Here is an 8,432-nt window from a genome sequence, read left to right as displayed (position 1 = left end):
GTTGGAAGTCGGGACATACCATTGAGGAATGTAGAAAGCTTGCAAAGCGTAATAATAAGAAGAAGCAATCGAGCATGTCTATCATTGAGAGCACAAGTAATGCAAAGGATGATGAAGCTAATCGTGCTCAAGATTTTTGGGCTTGTGTTATTACATGCACATATGATTCTTCATTACATTCTACATGTATGACAGTGCATGAGGCTGATCTTGATTAGTACTTTGATAGTGGTACTGATGGGGGCTTTTCACAAGCCAAGCTCCCATACCCCTCTTCTCTCGTCCCCACCCCATGAAAACCCCCTCTTAGGGAGGGAGTGATAAAAGACATTGGAAAAAGTAAGAAAACAAATAAAGTATGATTATGTAAATATATGAGAAAGGTAAAATAAGCCACCTCATGCCTGCGGGGCAGCCCATCCCCACCTTGCCTCCTTTTTCTTCACTATTGCCCCGCCGTGTGTCCCTTTTCCTCTCCTCCACTCAAAAGGTCAACCCCCTCTCTCTTCCCCTTGTCCTTTCTCCTTTCTCTCTCCCCTCAAGCTACCCCACCTCTCACCAATAATGCATTATAACTCACCAATAATGCACCAACTCACATGCAACTTACCCTATCTTCCAAAATAGTATACCCCACCCCCTCTTTCTCTCTCCTATCATATCCCATGACCCAAATACCCCCCTCTCTCTCTAAAGGGCGCCATGTCTCTTGTCTTGTAGCTAAATAACCTCCCCCACACTCACACACACTCAGTTTCACTGAAAAAGGTGCCCACAGACCCATCCCCACCCGGTGGTTACCTGATTTTTCTTGTGTTCACACACATCTGCACACAGATTCACCTGTGAACACACTCCCCTCTCTGCCCTCTTGTAATTACTTTATTCTCCATGTCACCTCTCACTTTTTTTCGTCAACCCATCTCTCTCTCTTAGTCTCTCTCTCATGAGACTGCTGTTCTGGCACATATACACACAGCCAGACAAGTGGGGCCCACAGTCACAAGGCCTATGTAGATAATGATTTCTTCATTTCTAAATTCTAGAATTTCTCCCCCCTCCTCCCCTATATAAAGAGGGGTCACCATCACACAAAAACACACACCATCACCAAAGAGTACACTATGCACTGTGTGTGCCTAGTGCACACACACACACCCACACCATCACCATCACCGCAATCACCATGCTCGTCTTGAGCATGACCTCTAAACCCTTGGGCTATGGAAGATGAAGGGAAACTAAATGAAGGATGATGGCCATCACCCTCGTGCGAGTCTTCGCCATCAACTCCCACCTATCGCCATGTGCTCTACCATGCTCTCCCTTCTCATTCCCCTACCCTATGCTCCCCATTTCATCGCCTTATTTTCTAAATAAAGCTTGAGGTTTTGTGAGTATGTTTTCTTGCAATGTTTTGCCCATGTGAGGTGTGCAGAATCGCCACCTAGTCTTGTGTTTGGAGTGAGCTTGTGTATGTGTGAAGGGTGTGCGGATTCGCCATCCTTTTGTGGTGCCTAAGTACTAAGCCGCTATACCCCCTCCCTCACTCTCTCTCTCTCTCTCTCTCTCTATCACTTGATCTCATTCCCTTTCCTCTTCATCATTACTCCCAAGCATCCATCTCTCTTGGATGAAAACTTTGTTATGGTGGTGTGTTGTTTGCGTCCTAGCCGCTGAAGCTAGGTGGTGCCCCTTGTTTGCTTTACCATGACAGGCTCGAGGCGCGCCATTCGGTCCCCGGTGTTTTAGAGGCTGTCGAGGTTCGGGGTTCGCTTTGCTCCTGTCATTTGGTGCCCCCACTGAGGATCTTTTCATGAAACCCTTTAGTTTACAAGATTGAAACCCTTAAACTATTGTGAATGGATGAATGGCTAGCAGGATTTGCTAATTGGACGACAGAAGAAGAAGAGCTCCAAGCACAACTAGACGAACTCCGCATCTCCATCGAAGCTCGAGTGCCAGGCGTAATGGTAATCGATTTGCAGTGGGAGAGTCAACCAACACGCCAAACCCAGTGGATATACATAGGCGAAGTGCCAAGAAGAAGAAGGAGAAGGTCAAAACCATGTCCGCAACCTACAACCAACCCACAACAACAAAATGGAAGGAGCTCTACACAATAGAGAATCAACACTATTCTACTTTGAGAATTGGGTAACTCAAGTCACCGAGGTAATTATCACAGTCAGTTTTCAAGTCGCACCTGATGCTGCAGCACAGATAACGGAAGCATTGGCTCACACTCTCACTAGAGAAACTAGGGATCTACTGAGTTTGTTTCAGGAAAGAACACCACCCTCTCCCACAAGCTTGGACAGTGACTAAGCACCTCTAAGCTTCACATGAATCAATACAACCTACCTCAAGACAGATCACACATACCAACACGTGTACGCTCAATCAAGGTAATACTAGATTTGAAGGCTCACTAACATGCCGGGTGGGGACCGGTTTTTGGAGGTTCTGGCATCAGATCAACCATTTGTCTTACCTTTGGTACAAGGCAATGTACCGTTTGAAGTTTTAATCTATGTCCTAGTATAAGAGGGTATACACGCCTCCTTGTAAAGAAGAAAAAAACTTTTGCAAGCTAAGCAGTGTGTCTTTCTAGCTCTCTCTCAGTGATCATGGAAAGTGTAGCATTTCCAACATTTAAAGGAAAGAAGGGGGAGGATTTGGTAACAGACTTCCTAGATGACTTTGAGGTAGCATGTGTAGTGAGCAACAAAGATACGGATGAATCCCGGGTTAGAATCTTTAAGCATCTCATGAAGCTAGAAGCTAGATCATGGTACAATGCACTTCCACAAGCAACCAAGGATGACTGGGAACCCTTAAAAATCGCTTTTAAGAGGCGCTTTGGGGGAGGTACCACTTCAGAAAAGTTGTGAGACAAGTTGAGAGACTTGAAGCAGGAGGGTCTTTTAGAATATGCCACCTATGAGTCCAAATTTGTGGATTTGTGGGAACGGTGGGTTGAGTCACTGGCTAGGGGGGAAGCTGCACCCGATTTCCTAAAAAAAGATCGGTTCACGCATGGCTTATGGACGCTTCTCAAGGAGAAGGTGAAAGGTAGATTCCCGGCTACGTACGAGTTAGCCGTTGAGATTGCTCGCCTTAAAGACAAGAAGCTGCGAATGAAAGCCAAAGAAACCGAGTCAACAGAATCAGGAACATCGCGTTGACCAGCAACTACGACAACCACCATTCCACCACCACCACCGGCTCTTGGGGTAAGAGATGACCAACAAGATATGTTGGCCCATATTACTGACCAACTGCAGAATTTTTCTGTCCACTTAATACAACAAGGGAGGAGTCAAGAAAGAGATCAAGACCCTAGAGGAGCATGACAACAAAACAGGGAGTATCATTGCTACAACTGCGGAGAAGACGGTCACGGTATGTACTACTGTCCCAAACCACGACAAAACTATAATAGAGGAGGTAGGAGGAACCAATTGTCACCCCCTAGAGAAAGAACACCCCCAGCCCGAGCACCACCCCCACCAACACAAACTCTACGTCCACCCCAGACACCACTACAAGCATCCATCCCACCTCTTCCACCAGCCCCACCACCTGATCGCCCTGTAAACATCATAAGGCTAGAAGAGAAAGGAAAATACGTAGTAGTGGATCCACCCAGAGCAAAGGAGAGGGACAAGGGTAAGGAGAAGGTAACCTTTTCAGAACCACTTGAAGCCATGACTGTGAAAAGAGCTAGGAGGGAGAAAGCTACACAATCAGATGATGAGAGAAGCATGAGAGGAGAAACTAGCAAGAGGCCATCCAGGCCACGACGAAAATTGGGCATCACCGACTTCCAGCTAGGGGAAAGTTCTAAGCCCTATGATCTAACATTGGATGTGGCAGAGCAAGGACCGAAGATTACATGGCCACAGCTGCTACATCTTGCACCAAAAGTAAGGCGACAATGGTCTAAAATGGTAAGTACAAGACGCTCCAAAACAAAGGTAGCCGGAGCAATTTCGGGATGCAACATGGATGACATCCTTCCAATTTTCGACGTAAACATAAAAGGAAAGAGGGTTGGAAACACCTACATTGATGGAGGTGCACAAATCTGTGTAATGAGCGAAGCTATGATGCTTCGATTAGGGCTCGAGGTTGACAGGCCTTCTCCATGCAAGGCAAAGATGGCAAACAACGCAAAAGTAAAGGGTGTGGGTGTGGTAAGTGTCGTGAAAATCAAAGCTTTCAACACTGAGGTAGAGGTAGATGTTTTTGTAATGCCTACTAAGGGGGAGGGCTATCCACTAATTTTGGGAAGGCCATGGTTGATGGCCATGAAGGCAAAACAGGACTGGGGTACTGGCCTTCTACGCATGACCGGTAAGAAAGGGGAGACAATCTACTACGACATGAGAATTGGCAAGCTAAAGCAAATGAATCTGGAAACATCGACAGATGAAACCACTAGCGAATCTTCCAGTTCTGAGGAGGAGACCACATCCACCGACGAAAGTGAAAGTTCCATTGATGTGATGGGTATCATTATGAAGGATCCACAAAGGGTAAGCACAACTGGTGATCCATCACCAAAAGGGCAACCCAATGAAGAGGAGAGCAAATCATCTGGCCTAGGAGGAAGTAGGTTGAAGGGTATGTTGTCTACGGAATTAACACTTGAGGAGAAAGATAGTTTTTTGCAAATGTTGATGGGATTTCCTAACCTGTTCATTGACAACTATGAAAGAATCACAGGCACTACAGTGGTGGAACATCATATTAAGCTGAAGGAAGGGGTAAAACCAGTTGTGCAAAAGCTACGACGATTGGGGGTCATACAAGAAAAGGCACTCTTGGCCGAGGTAAGGAAACTGCTGGAGGCAGGATTCATCTATCCTGTAGAAAACTCATAATGGGTGTCACCCGTAGTGGTGACGCCTAAAAAGAATGGTAAGTGGAGGGTCTATGTTGACTACAAACCACTAAATGTAGCTACAAAGAGAGACCACTTTCCTCTCCCTTTCTTGGATGAAATGCTGAATGAAGTAGCGGGTTTTGAATGCTATACCGTCTATGATGGTTATTCTGGATACTTTCAAATACGCATAGCCTTGGAAGATCAGCTAAAAACCACTTTTATCATGCCATGGGGTTATTTTGCATACAGGGTTATGCCATTTGGTCTCACAAATGCACCTGCCACATTCCAAAGATATGTCACATATGTTTTTCAACCATTCTTTGGAACATCCATAAGAGTGTTCATTGATGATTTTTGTATATATAGCTCCCGTATTTCACATTTAGAAAAGGTAACTGAAGGTTTGGCCAGGTTGCAGAGCCTAGGTAGGCAATTAAATGTGGATAAATGCCACATTGGGGAGAGTAAAGTCATTCTACTAAGCCATGAAATTTCAGCAAAAGGTATCAACGCCGACCCAAGTAAGGTGTCCGCACTCATAGCCCTACCTTCACCAATGACCGCACGTCAACTGGTCTCTTTTCTACAGAAGGTGAGGTAGTTAAGTAGATTCATACATCTACTATCACAACTTGTTCTACCACTGCAACAACTCACTCAAAGATCAACTTTCACTTGGGACGAGGAAAGCGAACATCACTACAACAAGGTAAAGGAGGTCTTAGCCACTCTGCCAACTATCTCACCACCTAAGTGGGATGAAAAATTCTATGTCACCTCAAGTGTTGGTGATGACTCATTGGGGGCTGTGCTACTCCAAAAGGATACGACGACATCTTTTATGAGGCCAATCTACTTCTCTAGTCGAATGATGACAGCAGGAGAGAAAGGTTTCACCCATGTGGAACACTTAGTCCTAGCTCTTAGATTTGCAACTACAAAGTTTAGGTCATATTTGTTGCCTAAGCAATTTGTGATTCTAACCACGGATGAAATATTTCCCTATGTTGTACAACACATGGATGTGTCTGCTAGAATTACTAAAGGGCTAGTTCATCTGCAAGAGTTTGACTACACGGTACAGGTAGAAAGCACGACAAGGGCAAGTTTGGGGGGACTCATGACCTACCAAGTCTTTGAAGGGAAGGAGAAGCAATCTAAGGAAGGAGAAGTCCGATTACCTCCAGTACCACCAATGGTAGAAGGAGCATACTCTCTCTACTTTGATGGAGCCTACAAGCGAGCATCCGACAAAGCAGCTGCAGGCATAGTGGTCTTTGATGACAAAGGGACAAAGGTATTTTCGTTGGGCCAATTGTTAGATTCACATTCTAACAATGAAGCTGAGTATGCAGCACTAACCAAGGGTCTACAATGGTGCGTCTCACAAGGTGTACAACGCCTTAATGTATTTGGGGATGCTCTACTTCTGGTAAGGCAAGTAAATGGAGCATGGACATGCAAGAATCCTAGTTTAAGGACTCACTTAAGTGGTGTAAAAACCTTGTTAGGTAAGTTTGAAGAAGTTCAAATACACCATATCCCAAGGGCTCAAAACCAAGAAGCAGATACCCTAGCAAGTGAAAGACTACAGGAAGTGGTGGTTGGAGCAATAAAACTAAAGCTCCCTCTATTTCAAAGCAGTGATGCCTTGCCTGACATCATGCATTTATTGGAAACAGGGGAATGCCCATCAGATTTAACAAAGGGACAGAAGCAATGGCTGACGTGGAAGGCCACAAGGTATCGACTCATCAATGATGGTTTGTACTGTAAGGGTAAGGACCAAATACTCAGGAAGGTCCCTCTCTCTCACGAAATCATGGGAGTAATTGCTAGCTGTCACGACGGGGTTTGTGGTGGTCACTTTGTCCTAGACATAACAAGTAGGAAAATCTTGCAGGCAGGCTTCATATAGCCTAGCCTCAACCGTGATGTACACCATTGGTGCAAAACGTGTAAGTTGTGTCAAAAGGCCGGCACTAGGTCACTTATGCCTGAACCACAGACACCTATTCTTTCATATGGCCCATTTGAAAAATGGGGTATCGATGCCATTAGGCCATTATCTAGGGCCAACTTAGGAAAATTCTACATTATCATGGAGGTCGACAACATGACTAGATGGGCAGAGGCTACAGCCACCACTAGAATCACAGTGGTAGAGGTAGCTAAATTTATCTACGAGCACATATGCTGTAGGTTTGGCACACCTTTAGAGATCATCTCTGATAGAGGGCCAGGTTTCAGAGCAGACTTGGTAGGAGAATTAATGCAGAAACTGGGCATTACAAGGAGGCACTCTTCACCATATTACCCTCAATATAATGGCCTAGTTGAAAAGGTAAATGGAATGGTTTCTAAAATTATTACCAAGAAGGTAAACAATCATCTTGGAGACTGGGATAAGTATCTACTACCAGCTTTATGGGCCTACAGAACTTCATTTCGTACATCCTTGGGATTCACACCGTATCATCTAGTATTTGGTAAGGAAGCAATCTTGCCCATTGAAGTGCAACTACAAAGTCTCAGAGTAATGGCAAGCCAGCTTCAACAGCCCAACATGCATTTGAGATATCACATCATCAACTTGGAAAGACTGCAGCTAGATAGAGAAGAAGCAATAAATTATTATGCAGCACAAGCAGAGCATAGACGGCTTAGCTTTAACGAGCATCTCCGGAAAAAAGAATTGAAGAAAGGAATGTTGGTGCTCCGCTACAACAATCGCTTTGACACGCGCAAGGATAAGAAACTCCTACTCCGATGGGAAGGCCCTTTCATCATTAGGAAAAAGTATGCCAATGGAAGCTACCAGCTTATGGAGGTTGATGGAAAACTTCATAAAACCAGGGTAAATGGTTGGCGACTTAAACATTATTTTCTTCGATTTGACCAGGCTCCACCAATTGACATTCCAGATGAGAACACACCATCAGCCACCACCTCCGACGATAATGATCAAACAGATGAGCTAGAGACATGAATGCCTCTAGCCAAAAGGGGAGGGCTAATGATGGGGGCTTTTCACAAGCCAAGCTCCCATACCCCTCTTCTCTCGTCCCCACCCCATGAAAACCCCCTCTTAGGGAGGGAGTGATAAAAGAAATTGGAAAAAGTAAGAAAAAAATAAAGTATGATTATGTAAATATATGAGAAAGGTAAAATAGGCCACCTCATGCCTGCGGGGCAGCCCATCCCCACCTTGCCTCCTTTTTCTTCACTATTGCCCCGCCGTGTGTCCCTTTTCCTCTGCTCCACTCAAAAGGTCAACCCCCTCTCTCTTCCCCTTGTCCTTTCTCCTTTCTCTCTCCCCTCAAGCTACCCCACCTCTCACCAATAATGCATTATAACTCACCAATAATGCACCAACTCACATGCAACTTACCCTATCTTCCAAAATAGTATACCACACCCCCTCTTTCTCTCTCCTATCATATCCCATGATCCAAATACCCCCCTCTCTCTCTAAAGGGCGCCATGTCTCTTGTCTTGTAGCTAAATAACCTCCCCCACACTCACACACACTCAG

The sequence above is a fragment of the Adiantum capillus-veneris genome, chromosome 13 (genome assembly GCF_014529385.1).
Source record: "Adiantum capillus-veneris isolate H3 chromosome 13, ASM1452938v2, whole genome shotgun sequence".
NCBI lineage: Eukaryota > Viridiplantae > Streptophyta > Polypodiopsida > Polypodiales > Pteridaceae > Adiantum > Adiantum capillus-veneris.
This window is presented reverse-complemented; position numbering follows the sequence as displayed.